The sequence below is a fragment of the Gallus gallus genome, chromosome 4 (genome assembly GCF_016699485.2).
Source record: "Gallus gallus isolate bGalGal1 chromosome 4, bGalGal1.mat.broiler.GRCg7b, whole genome shotgun sequence".
Classification (NCBI taxonomy): Eukaryota; Metazoa; Chordata; class Aves; order Galliformes; family Phasianidae; genus Gallus; species Gallus gallus.
In genome coordinates this window covers 61,922,372-61,937,164 of record NC_052535.1, presented here as the reverse complement: position 1 = coordinate 61,937,164, position 14,793 = coordinate 61,922,372, and the positions used below count along the sequence as shown (strand labels likewise).

General features: G+C 34.8%; 2 long non-coding RNA genes across 2 annotated transcripts; one reads left to right on the top strand and one right to left on the bottom strand.

Moving 5' to 3' along the window:
• Nucleotides 1-1,232: 1,232 nt before the first annotated feature.
• Nucleotides 1,233-13,608, bottom strand: LOC112532272. Its single transcript, XR_003074774.2, has 2 exons — nt 13,292-13,608; nt 1,233-2,992 (listed from the first exon to the last, which is right to left on the bottom strand). It is a non-coding gene; the product is annotated as an uncharacterized LOC112532272 (long non-coding RNA).
• Nucleotides 10,098-11,374, top strand: LOC112532273. The gene is made up of 2 exons (XR_003074775.2): nt 10,098-10,710; nt 10,853-11,374. It is a non-coding gene; the product is annotated as an uncharacterized LOC112532273 (long non-coding RNA).
• Nucleotides 13,609-14,793: the final 1,185 nt, after the last annotated feature.

The window sequence follows — 14,793 nt, the reverse complement described above, 5'->3', positions numbered from 1 at the left end:
GCAGAGAACTGGTGGTCTGTTTTCATAAGAGTTGCTATCAAAGGTTACCTCTTAACTATTCCACAACACTATGCAATGTATTTTTTAACGATAGCAATAAATACACCTTTGTTGAGGGGAAGAGAACCTTTACCCCAACAGCATGACCAACAGGAATCAACAGTTTTAATATGTTCTTAAAGTTCCTCTCACCTTGTACAAAGTAACTAATCCTTACACACACACAGAATAAATTACCAAGAAATCGTAACTGTTGGCATTTACTTCTACTTATTTAGGATTTCATCTTCACTTCAGGGTTTGTCAAGATGCTAAAATAGTGGAGGATGCTAAGATCAAGTCAGCGTTAAATTGTAGAATCACTGAATCATAGAATGGCTTAGGCTGGAAGGGACCTTACAGGTTATCTAGTTCCAATCCCTCTGCCATGATCAGGGTTGCCAACCTCTAGATCAGGCTGCCCAGGGCCCAATCCAGCCTGCCCTTGAACACCTCCAGAGATGAAGCATCCACAGCATCCCTAGGCAAAGTGTTCCAGTACCTCACCACCCTTTGAGTAAAAAATTTCTTCCCAACATCTAACCTGAATCTCCCCTCTTTTAGTTCAGACATTCTCCCTTGTTCTATCACTATCAGACCATGTAAAAAGTTGCTTCCCCTTCTTCTTGTAATCTGGTTATGAGTACTGGAAGGCTGCAATGAGGTCTTTCCAGAGCCTTCTCTTCTCCAAGCTAAACAAGCCCAACTCCCTCAAATTTTCTTCATAGAAGTGGTGCTCCAGCACTTTGATAATCTTTGTGGCCCTCCTCTGGACCTGCTCTGGCAGCTCTGCATCCTTCTTGTGCTGGAGGCCACAGGCTAGAACATGGTACCTCAGATGGGGCCTGACAAGGTCAGAGTAGAGGAAAACAAACACCTCCCTCTCCCTGCTGACCACCCCTCTTTTGATGCAGCGCAGGACAGTTGGCTTTCAGGGTTCCAAGAGTGCACTTCTGGCTCATGTCCAGCTTTTTGTGCATCAAGATCCCCAAGTCCTTCTCCACAGGGCTGTTCTCAGTGAGTTTTTTTTCCCATCTAGACTCAGATCTGGGATTGCCTCGACCCAAGTGTAACACTTTAGCCAGTAGGCAGTTTATTATGAGCATCATAACTTAGGAAAAAAGACTGTCTCACTAGCAGACCTAGTAAAATGTTTTAGGAGCTGCTTATGTTCCACTAATGAAGAAACTAAATTCAGGCATGAGAAGTTTGTTGATATATTTCCAAAGTAGTGGTTTTACAACCATGTAATTTTCTCTCATGCAAAGAAATAATATATCTTGCTGTTAAAAGTTATGTGAACAGTTTCTTTTTCTTGCTTACACTTCATTCTGTTGTGCTCATCTGTTGGTGTGTTGCTTCTTTTCCCTTCTGTAATAACAGAATCAATATATAATATATTCTCAGTCAGAATTCACAGTGAAAATTTGCCAATTTCAGGAACATCTATACTATTACTATTTTGTTTTCTGTTTTCTTTTGTTGTTGTTTCTTTCAGTAATAGCATCAGAAACATCTGATGGAGTTTATCCAGAATAATTAAAAGATTAGCTCATGTAAGGATGTGAAACCAAGAACTCTTGAATTAATGTGTAAAGTCATGAAGGAGTAGTATATAAAAGTAGAAGTATAAAACATAGTACATTTGCACACGGCTATCAGAAAGCTTCTTAGAAGCTTTCTAAAGAATTATGAGACCTGTTCTTCTATGCCTTGTCTGGACTCATGCTATTCATTATCTATTTTTTTGCAGTTACTTTAGGAAGTAAAATTTTTGACAGTAAACAGCTTGCCTCTGTTTTCAATCGAGAATGGAAGAGAAGTACAGAAATTAAATTAATTGTTACTTATTTATTATTTTAAGATCTAAAAGAATTCCCTCTTGTTTTCAAAAGCATACTACAGCTCTCCCTTTTCTCCCTTAAATTCCTAATGTTTTGAGCTCTCAGTAATATGTCTGTCCTTGGAGAGTATGGATTGTTTCATTCTGTACTATTAAAAAAGTGTACCTCCTTGCAAATCGCTGTGAGAGTTTTATGAACTCAAGTACTTGGGGATAATAAATAATACAAGTCATCTGTTCCTTGCCAACTGTTTTCGTCTTGAAATCTAACTGCTTTGTTAGATTTCACAGGTATATTTCAGGAAGTCAAACATTTTTTACTGCATAAAGTTTACAAAAGATACTGCCTGTGGGTTCTGTAATCACATTTATGCTTCAGAAAGATGATTTATTTCTTGCTGCTTAACTGAAAAGAGTATTGTCTTTTATGATTTTTTCCCCTTGATGTATACTCTCTCCACATATTGTTTCCAGAATTCTAATAAGAACTTCATGAATTCCACAACTGTGGATATTCATCTGTTTGCAAAGTATAGGTCTGCATCATTTTTCACATTTCTCTTTATGTGGGAGAAAGTTGAATGGTTTCTGAGAGACTGTTTACTGTACCATAATTGTAGGCAAACTTACCTGTTGCACATCATGAAACTGCAATCAAAATCAAGTTTGCATGTTAACCATGTGAACTAAACGATCTTTTAAGTGTTCTCATGTTGGTGTCAGATATCTTGTCATCTTCTTTGCTCTTTTCTGTAGAAAAAAAACCACAAAACAAAACAAACAAAATCAACAAACAAAAAGGAACATTCGGGAAAGTTTAATGTTTAAGCGATATATGTGGTGAAAAAAAAGTTCTTTTCCAGCATCTGGATTTTGTTCCTTTCATTTTTTCTCTTGCACGGGATACATGGGATACATGTATACACGGATATCCCATGTATCCATGGGATACATGGATAGATATAACCTTGTGGATCCCCTGGCGACACAGACTGACAAAATCAGAGGCAGGAATGACCATAGATCCTTCTGTTTCATGAATGGACAGTTCTTCATATTCCAGCACTGGATGTGGGTGGAAGGATCAAGCAGCATATCTCCTGTATGAACCTACACATGAATTTCAAGACTACATTCTCATATCTTCACAGATTGACATACAGGGAAATCTTACAATAATGGTCAGTGAGTTTACATTAACAGGTGTTGGTGTGAAGAGGCAATGCAACACCTTGGGAAACAAATTAAGATCTACAAACTCTTTATTTGAGAGTTATTATAATAATTATTATTAAAATATCGGAGCATGCAAATGTATAAACAATGCTTGGACAACTCTCTACTTTCTTCCACTTTTTCTGGTGTTGTTTGACCGCTTGCAATATTTTTAAATGCAGCTTTGGACTGCATTTAAACAGTTGAATGAAACATGAATGTGCAGAATATTTGAGTACAATGCTCGTACTTACTAATGTATGTATTATGTAAAGGTAATTTCCTCAAATAGCTATCAACTCTTTGTGATATGTACTGAAGCTCTCTCTCCACATCACCCCTCCAGAAAAAAAACCCCAAATAAATGTACACCGCTCCAAACTTCTCCTTCTGAATTACAAAACAAAGACTGAAACTCCTATTAGTCTGTCATGTGGAATTCCCTTCCATATGTTTTTTTCTAAATGTATATTTTTGCATGTTAACTGCATCTTTGCAGGTCTAAATCATTTAATCTCACAGTCCCAAACCATTTTGTTGGCATAGCAGCTCCCTTGATAAAGGAAAAATTACAGTAAGCCTAAAACTGGAATGACAACACTCATTTTATAAAAGATTCAAGTTCCAGTAGATATATCTCAGTGAATGGCAGTTATCCAGGTACCTCTAAAATACGTAAATAATTGTGAATAAATTTACTTGAACAGTTAAATTTATTAATCAATTGAAAATTTTGCAGCCTGGAAGCAAGTTCAGTGACTGTTTATGGATGATTCATCAACATTGCAAGTCTGGGATTTTTGTTAGACCTCATGGTTATGGTCAAATTTAATTTTTAAATAAGTAATTATATTTTTCTCTGCATGGAATCACTGTGTGATTCAAACTGGGAAAAGAGCAACAATCTCTAACGCTTTTTTTAATATTCTAACCCATGTCCTTTATTACAACAACGTTAGGCTAGAAAATATAAAACAGTAAAATTTTCTGGTCTTTCTAGTTCCATTCTGGTCAAGTGAAATGGGGAAATAGGGGGAAATCCAGCAGTCTCTTTACAGTTTATTAGCATTTTTGTTTCCAGTGAAAGTTGGGATTTGTAAATATGAATGAAAACATTTGCAATAATAATTAGAAAATAGTTTTAATTTTTATAAAAGTGAAATGTTAACTGTTTTACACTCAATGCTTTTTTCTACCGAAACAGTTTTGAGTTAATTATGAACGGTAATATTCATCCCTGCACAGGAAGAAGGGCAAAGTACAAGGATCATTGAACACTACATTTTTCCAATGTTACCTAATTATAAGAACACCTGCGCTGAATAACATTCAGCTGATATATTTGCAGAATGTTTAATAGTCCTTAAAATTCCTCATTTCTTAACTGTAATGGGCCAGTGATGTTTGCACATTAACTTGTGTAAGAAATATATTGTCAGAGACTACTCCAGATACTTATTTTTCTACCTTATATCTAACTTGTCGTTTGTAGCAGAGTTATTATTTGAGATCTTTGCCAATAAGTCCATTAAATATTGGAATGTATCTAAGTAATTTCTAAGGTGTTTTTCTCTTTCTTTTTCTTTTTCTTTTTCTTTTTCTTTTTCTTTTTCTTTTTCTTTTTCTTTTTCTTTTTCTTTTTCTTTTTCTTTTTCTTTTTCTTTTTCTTTTTCTTTTTCTTTTTCTTTTTCTTTTTCTTTTTCTTTTTCTTTTTCTTTTTCTTTTTCTTTTTTTTCCTTCTTTTTCTTTTTTTTTTTCTTCTTCTTTTTCTTCTTCTTCTTCTTTTTTTTCTTCTTCTTTTTCTTTTTCTGGACTCCATGTTGGAATTTTGAAAAGGAGTCTTCTGTTCCCTTCTAGTGTGTTTCCACATACAATAATCTCTTTCCACGGTGACTACCTTTTGTGAGCAGTGCTTAAGATCACAGTTTTGCAGTTAACTGATGAAATGCTGACTGCTTTAGACTACAAATTGCTTCACTTTTTCTTTTTTTTTTTTTTTTTTTTTTACTTTTTGTTTGTGTGTGTGACTCTGTATGTCATCTACTCTTCAGTGATTCCAACATCACCTTCTACTGCTCTTGTTTCTGACTTTATGCTAAGCAGAATGTCAGCAAGTAACATCTCATATCTCAGTGGCACCTTTATGAAATTTAATAATACTAAATACAGTCCGGAGTACAACTTTTTTAGAAGGCTATCATTTTGCAAAACCTCTCTTATGACTTTACTACAAGAGTGAAAAAGGGAACTAGAAGTGCTCATTTGATAGGCACTGAAATGTGTATTAGCTGCTTACAACCAACTTTTACATTTTTTACATGCATGGATTAAAAGCCAGTAGCCTCTTCTTGTCTCTTTGAGAACACATTTCTATTTGAGAACATGTTCAGGTTTGTTGTTGTATGTGACCTACTTTGATCACATTCTAGTAGGAAAATTAAGTCAGTGCTATTAGAAGTCACTATGGAAAATCTGATTGGCAGATTATTCTGAGTCCCTGAAGATGAGATCTTAATTACTTATCTAAATTTTATAAATGGTCATTTAAAATTTGTATTTCTTGTCATTGGGTCACGGTTGTTGATAATCCTTACTTACATGAGATGCAATTTTCCATAAGTGATACAAAATACTTGGAATATCTCTTATGATAGCCTTAATGTTGCTGCTGTTTATCAGGCCTCATAATGTGATAATTACTCTTAGAGCCAGTTTTTGCATAGAACAAAACTTAGGTTTTTGTTTAAGATATCTGTAACCTGACAGCTTGAATTCTTTCTAAAACTATGCAAAACTTCTGGGCATATACTTTTTCTACTTTACACACATTTCATGTCAAAATGTCACCTAAACAGATGTTCATACATACCAGACCTTCAAAAATGTTTATATTTTCTACTGAAACACCCCAAGTGTTGAATACAAACCAAATGGCAGTCTGAGAAAAATGAAGGGGTTTTGAATAGGCACCACATATATGTGAGCTATGTATTTTTAATGACACCTGCCGGACTACTGCAGACGTAACAAGGAAACATTTGGCTTCTTGAATTTTTCCTCTTTTGGTAGTGGAAAATATTGTCTTATGTATTAGTTCAATTGCTTAGGTCAATATAGAGATGAAGACTTCTATTCTGCTTTTTCTTCCCCCTTTTAAATATTCTGTTTACTTTGTGCTGGTTCTCATTTCTTTCTTTGAACTTTTCCAGTCATTTTGCAAGACATTCTCTTGCAAAAGAGCATGTCGTAAGGCATGACTTACAGGGCAATTGTATTCATTCTGGATTTTATCCACTCTCTGGGTAATCCCTTTTCCCTGGAAGGTATTTTTAACCTTCCCTGCAAGGTATTTTTTCTTAATTTGATCAGTTTTGCACAGTTCTAATGGGGGTACATTTGTGGTAATGCTGACTACCCTTAAGATAGACACTTTTCTCAGGTGAAATTTTAACAGTTGTCTCTTCCTGCATTTTCCATTCTTGTGTGCTTAGCTCCCATTAAAGGCAACGTAATCAGTGTAAATTCTTGTATTTCAGTCTGACTTTTTTTCAGTTTAAATGATATTATTTTGGCAGCATATCGCCTTGTATTTATATTGCCAACTTCAGTTAACTATAGTAGACTTTTTGTTTTCTTTCATACTGATAATGGCCTCTGAGGCAATTCTGTCCATCACTCCTGATGAAGAATTCCCCCACTGTAGTCACTCTCTTCCCACATTTTTCACATTTGACTGTTTCTGGTTTGTTTGTTTTTTGTTTGCTTGTTTGTTTTTTGAGCACAGCAAAGTGATGTTATGTACTGTCATCATTTTATTGTTTCCCCAAAACCTCCTCCTCTTTTATATTGCCTGTCCATAGCCTTTCTTCTGTGTACCCTGACCTTAAGACACTTTTCATGTAAACTTTTGGATTTTTCATCATGATTTTCTTATCTACCTTAGACATAGAGTCAGTGCAAACTGACCTTTCCCACCAGTTTCATTTTGAGTTGAATTCTCTCATGTCTGATCTATTTTTATTTCATTGTTAAATGTAAACTGTAAGTTTTCTGTCCCTTGGGATCTGGGACAAGCAATGCAGATCAGTCCCTGCCATGGTGTTCTATCTCTGAATCTTCTCATAAAATGCTGATCTTCAAAATTCATTCTTTGAATTACTTGCTTTTGTTTTCCATCTTATTTTTACCTTACTTCTTTGTTTAAAAATGGCTAAGTTACATTTCCATGTTTTATGCTAAGGCTACCCTTGTGAAAAAAATCTATGTTGTAATCACAGTAACCACAGTGACTGTTGGTTAAAAATAAAGATGAAAAATATGGAGGAAATCTTGTTAATAGCTGAGTATTAAATTTTAAATCCCTTCTCTCTCCAAGTGCACTCACATTTTATTTCCAAAACCAAAATACTGGTAAAAATAATGCAAAATCTGTGATGTACTCTATCTTAGGAAAATCATAAACTAACAAAGATCCAAAGAGAGACATTATTCACCCATCAGATCTCTGCCTCAGGAAAAGATGTTGTGGTTGACCTGGTCATCTGTAGTTACAGCTTTGTGTTGCAATGCTACCGCTAGGTTTCTTTTAGGATTTCATTTTCCTGGCATTTTGTATTGAATAGTTCTACTTTGGGGCAAAATGTGTCTTTAATCCTTAGATGAATAATACTGATATAGTCCCTGAAGACCTTGACAAGTATCTTTTTATCCTTTTTCCTTTTTCTCAGCAGAAAGCTCTTATTTTTCTCATTTGAATTCTACTGAAAGTGTGGATACATAGCCTATCACTCTTTCAGGTATTTTACTACAAATCTCGGGCTGTCTATGTACCACGTGCTTAAAAGAAAATTCAGATACTTCTTTGAATTTTCTGTAACAAGAGGTGATTGAGCTCTCCTTGTATTTCCCCAAAGTATCTATTTTAGACCAATGCCTTAAAAACACTTCCTCTATTCTCTCAGTTCTTCCTAAGATGATAATACATAGTTTCATTCTATTCAGAAGCAGATCTACTGATAAGTCTAGAGTCAGAATTTCATGCATAGCCAATTTCTGTGTTTCAGGTTTTCCTTTTTTCCATCTTTTTTCCATCATCAAGCTCTCTTCTCTGCTACATACACCATCGAGAAATGCTCAAATGACTCTGCTTTGTTGCTTTGTAATAATTACTTAACTAACAAAAGAACTTGATTATGTGATTTCATAGAAGAGTCTGAGCAAAGATTTTGACATATCTCTTACTTGATCTTTAATTTTTCCCAACAAGAGTTATTTTTTACTTGTTTTACAGCAACACATACATGAGTGAGAAAAATAGATCTACCTGAGATCATTCTCCTCCACAAAATTCCTAGCGGTGATGCTGAAAAGTGTCATCAAATTTTAAGCCTCAAAAGAACAGCATTTTGTAGCAGAAGGTGCAGATCTCTTACGACCCCTACAAAAACACTCAGACTCTATAAAGTGTCATTCTAAATGCAATTTATTGGAGATCATGCGATAAAGAAATAGATGTATAAAAATAAGACAAATAGATAAAAAACAGATAATTTTGAGTCCCAACAGATGCTGGGAATTCCAAACTGTGTAGCATCAAATATATTTCCTGTCAGGCTGCAGCACACTGTGCAAGTCCACCTTCAGAAAGTTACTCCATTTTGGTCATTCTGGCTATTACAGAATTTTTTTTCACAAGAAAACAATTACATACATGATTTCTACAGTCAGACAGAAAGTATGTTTGCATGAAATTCTTGCTGCATTTTTAGAAAAGGGCTGGTACCAAGCGAAAGCTGCCTGCAGGATCCTCCAGTATAATGATATGTATGAGATTATTTCTGAGGCAAGGGGTCTGTGCATGACAAAAACTGCCTGAAGACTAAATTATATGTGCATTACAGCACAACAGACCACAAATTTGGTCATGATCAAGTTAACTATTGTGTAAAGAATTAACTCCTCCATTTACAGTGATCTTCCAGCCATAATCACAACAATTGTTTTTAGAAAATGTAAACTGTGTAAATGTTCATTATTTTTCTTGCTAGCAAAAAAGCTGAAAATCATAAGGGTTTGGAAAATAAAATTTCATCCACTGAAGGACTCACTCCAAGTGAGGACTGAGGTGTGAAACAGAAGCAGTAAAAACTCTTGGCCTCATCCCGTGCATGTGTTCTTATTTGGTGAATAAAAGGTTCAAGTCATTACATAGTCATTTTCTCAGCTTCTCTTTGCATGGGAGAAGAATTTCAGAACTGCCTAAGTATAATGTGAGTACTTAAAAATATTCAGTTCTTTTGAAATATCTGTCTAAATTCATATGCTCTTGATGGATGTCAACATTCCTTCCCTACTTTTATAAAATACTCCTATATTTTTATCTCTGCTACAACAAAATATCACTGATGTATCTGAGCTTTTATTTTCACCCAACCCACAAGTTGCTTAACTATTTTAGCTGAGAGAAATTTGTTTGGAAATAATATATCCATCTTGGAACTAGACATGCCTGACTTACTTTGATGATGTGTTTCAGGATGACAACAGGCATTTTGATGGTGTGTTATTGTAATACATCTTCAGACTGAGAGTTAGCAGAAGTTCACATACTTGTTTCTTGATTACATATATGATACACTCTGGGTTTAGGGAGATGGTTTAAAAGTACTGTAACTGGGTTATGACATAAATAATAAAAAAACCCTTATATTTAGCTTGTGAGTTAGCAATAGAGCTCAAATGCTCTACAGAAAAAGAAGGAATGGGAAAACTCAGAAAGCCAGACTAATGGAGAAAAAAAACAATTTTATCCCCTTCTAAAAATAGTTTACTTTTTCCCTAGTGATTGTTCAAATAGAATCATTAACATGACATTTTTTGATCTTCCTATATCTCCTTATAATAGTAGAGAGTCCAGAGTAGGGCTTTGAAGGTGATGAAAGCTCTAGAGGGCAAGATGTTTGAGGAGTGGCTGAGGCTTCTTGGTTTGTTCAGCCCAGAGAAGAGGAGAGACTCCCACATGGCAGCCCACAGCTCCTCATGAGGGGAGTGGAGGGGAAACACTGATCTTTGCTCTCTGATAACAGCGACAGGACACAAGGGAATGGCACGGAACTGTGTCAGAGGGGGTCAGGTTGGATGTTAGGAAAAGATTCTTTGAGAGAGGGTAATCAGGCCTGGGAACAGCTCCTCAGGGCAGTGATCACAGCCCCAAGCTGACGGAGTTCAAGGAGCTTTTGGACAACACTCTCAGACACAGGGTTTGAATTTTTGGTGCTTCTCTATTGAACCAGCAGTCAGAATCCATGTGGGTCCCTTCCAACACAGGATATTCTATGATTCTATGATTTTGTGATAATCTGTAATAGAAGCACGAGGAGTAATTTTGCAGGATGAAGCTCTTCAGCAGAATATTTCTGCATTTTCTACTTGATAACTGTCCAGATCATTCTTTAATTCATTATGCCATATGCTACAAAGTTACACTTCATATGGTTGTTGTGAGACCATGTGTCCTTTTACATATGAGAGATATTCTAATCTTGAAACTTTTCCCCAGCAAGAATACATTAAAGAGCTGTAGTGACTAGTAATTAGGACAAAAAATCATTTTGGTAAGTTTATTTTTATATTATGATTAAAATTATTTAAAATTATTGATTTGTATGTCATTTTGGAATGGTTTTAATATTTGCAATAGGACAATTTGACACTGACTTTCCTTGTATGAAGCCCTACATAATTATTTCTTTTCAGATCTATGTAGTTTGCAGCAGGACTATGGTCATCCAAATCCATTCTGATAATCCAACATGCTATCAAGAGAAATTACCTGAATACTCCAAAAATTGCCAAAGTCAACCTTGAAAACAGAGGAGCCTGTGAAGAAGCTTTCTTACCTATGAACTGTTGCTGGAGATCTTCTAGCCTGATGTTTCTCATGCTGTTGATAATTTTTTATGGCTCTTTGACAAAAGCTTCATAAAACTCAGAACACTGATTTCTGCTTTCTTGCATCCCTTCCTATTACACATTTCCAAAATATGTTCTGATGTGTAAGGAAATAATTAACAATGCTGATATTTAAAGTACTGTAACTAGTGCCTGGGTAAACATCACTAGGATGAAGCAGGAATCAGTGTAGCATGGCTATTGTCTCAGACTTTCTGTCTGCTTAGTCAATTGTATTTGCATGTATCAGTTCTGTTTCTTGTTTTAAATATTTTCTTTGCAACTGAAGCTGACAGCTGTGCTTCAAAACATTAAACAAAGCTTCAAGATTCTGTCACTACAGTTTAGTAAACACTGACCTTACATAAACTCCCATCAGTTTATTTGTGTGATGGGCAAAGCACAGACTGTCTATAGATTAGGAATATTTGGCAAAACACTAAAGTTCTCTAATAATACAGCAGAAATTAGAACAAATGAGGTCTTTCATGTGTGAACTCTTGCGTTCAGCTTCAGGTGTCAGCAGGAAACAGGGTAGCAAGAGATTTTTTCCTGACATTTCTGACTTTTTTTTTTTTTCATACAAATTTTCAAATATTTTAACTATGTGGAAGCTTAGTGCTGTATATTATTAAGTGGTGATATTAGCTCTTGTATCTGTATGAGGAAGTGTTTGGTTTACTTGTTGTCTGTCAAATGTATCTACATCTAGAAAAATTTGCCAGCAATTATTCTGCCTGTCATTGCTGCATTATCTCATCCTCTGAGAATGTACTTGTTTGTTAGTTTGATTTTAGTAATTAAAGGTCTTCATAGGATTTTCATCATTAAAGAATCCCTTAGATTTAAATTTTACTTGCAGTTCTCAAACTAAGCTCTTCTAGAGAAGAAATCTTTGCCCAAGTCAACTACCAAGTGTTCTATATTTTCATATAACTGCATAAAAGTAATTAATCTTTAGAAGTTATTTTCACATAATTCCTGTAAAACAAGAGTGAAGACAGGTCTGGGGACTTGGTATTGCAAATGCATGCAAGCAGTCTAGATCCAGGTGCATATACACTAGAGACATTTTCACAGCTAAACTTTCCTTTTTCAGCAGAGATCAGTCCCTAGCTTATGCTTTTAAAAGAAAACAAACAAACAAACAAAATCTATGGCAAGACAAAATTCAGAAGCCAGAGGATGTTTTAAAAAGCCTGTACTTTAACATTTCAGAATAAAATCATTATATTGACTGTTGTCCCTAATTCTTTCTAGTTCTTCCTTTTACCATCATTACAATTTCATCAATATGCTTTATTTTAATCTGGATTTTATTGATAGTGCAGTGACTTGATTTCTGTTTTTGGCAGTGGCCTTGAAATATTTTTCAACTTTATCTTTGATCACTTAATTTTAGAAGTTTTAGATTGGGCTATTTCTATGTCTAGACAGTACCCAACCCAAAAAGCACTAGTTGAAGTGGAGATCCATCCAGCTAGGTCTCTAGAAGACCAAACACAACACCAAACAAAACAGAAAGACCTATAAGAAGGACTCTGAGTCAAATTTTAGAGATGAGAATATTCATGATCTGAATGAATCTGAATAACCTACCACTGGAAAAAAAACAAACAAACAAAAAAAAACCAGTTCTGAGATAAAATAATATCAGTTATGTATTAAAAGTGGGCAGAAAACTTATTGCTGGTAAGAAACCAGCAGGTCCTACTAGCTTTTGAAATTAATTTATTTTTTCCCCTGGAAGGGCATATAATACCTGTAAGCTGTAAATAGAGCCTATAAACTGTAAATATCCATAAACCTGTGATTTTCTCATGTTTGTTTATTTTGTGCAAATATGATGTCACCCTCTTTCACTTTTCTAATATTAAATTTTTGCATTTCATTGTAATGGACCCCATAGGAAATATATTTTTGAGGGAGCTGATATATTTCAGTTCCTTTACTAAAGAAGGCAGTCTTTGCTGCAAGAATTATGTTCAGTCTTAAAACAATCGTACTAAATTCTTAAACAGGCTGACAAATTGCATAAACTCTATGCAATAATCTATATTATCTGAGAAAGACACTGATTGGTAGCATAAATAGTATTCTGTACCATTATGCTTAGATAGGTCTTAGGTTGTTTTTGCAATACATCGTTTCTCATATACCTCTGATAACACAGTAAGAGTAAAAATAACCTTAATTTACTGGAGTTCTAGCTTATCTATAGTATTTGACAAAAGTTCATATTACCTCAGTTATTTCTCACATATGCCGACATCTGTCCATCTCTTTGTAATGGCAGTTCTCCCTTCTGCTCACAATTTCTGTTGTAGATTCTCTGCACAGGTCCTTGCAGCAAGCACAGTCTGTCTGTAAAATAACACGAGGAGTTACTTACACTCCTGCTTGGGGTTTTAGTGAGGAGTGTATGTGCACTACAAACTTAGAAGGGGTTCAAGATGCTTAGGGCATGCAGAGACTTAGATTACTATAATCCCCATATGTAAGCAAGTCAGTACAAAAATACAGGCTGATTTTTTAAAGAAACATCAGGCTGGACTTCTTTAATGGCTGCTTTCAAGCAAGAATTCACAGACCTTATTTAAGGTGGTTATACAGTAAGACATTAAAGATATGCTTTGTCAAATTGTCAGTTTTAAGATTTGACATTATAAAAATGTAATTTTCCTAATTTTTCAAATGGCTCTTCTGACTATATATTTCATCAAAAGCAATGGCTCAAGGCAGACATCTACCACAGATGATAACATTTACAATTATATTTTGAGAGTTTTTTTATAAACAATCAAATATGGCTTCCTTCAGAGTGAAAGTATGTGCTGTCTGAAAGAGGGCAGGATGAGCAACCTGCTTCTAAAAAAAATGACAACACAGTACATACAGAGTGTGCTTTGTAACTAATTGCATAATTACTAGTTTGAGCTTAAATAGCTTAATCTGGATTTGTGTATATATCATTGCAAATGTTCTTTAATATGAATAGATGATTCAGAAAAAACACTATCCCTAGAAAGCAACAAATAGATAATATCAGAGTACACCATTTCATGTGTAGTCCATAGAAATCCTCAAGTATTAATAAAAATCTGATATACAAAAAATTCTGATACACAAAGCAGAGTAAAACTGCTATATCTAACAGGACTGTAATTACTCTCTTAGGCAATACAGGGGTTAACTGTTCATTCTCCTCATTAACTGTTGCTGAAGAAAATTTGCTAATTTATAGATACTGACTTAACAAAAAAAAAAAATAGGCTAGAACTGTGCACACCACATCTTAGGTAAGCAGTGAACTGAGGAGAAAATACAAATCTGTTGATAAAAATGTTCAGTTGAAATGTTTTTCAGTTTAAAACTGAATGTGATGAAAGGGAACACATCTAAATGTATTTGGTGCATCCCTATTTCTGGTGACTTGTGTACTTTGAAAGATTCACAGAAATCGAACATACTATTTTTATTGCCTTAGTGAATGGACTTTTTTTACTCATAGCTAAGGAGAGGTGTATCTATTGTATCCCAAGTGTTAGGGTATGAAAGGAAAGATTTTAAAAAAAATTAAGTTTGACTGCATCTCCGCAGATTTCTTTGTAAAATAAAGAATAAATAGATTTGCCTCACATGTATGAAATAGCACTGGAGTAGCCTTGTGTCTGTTCTGCTGAACACAGGCAAGGATTTGGGTATGAGAAGCAGCTGTGCAGTCTATGTATTGTATCAGATTGTAT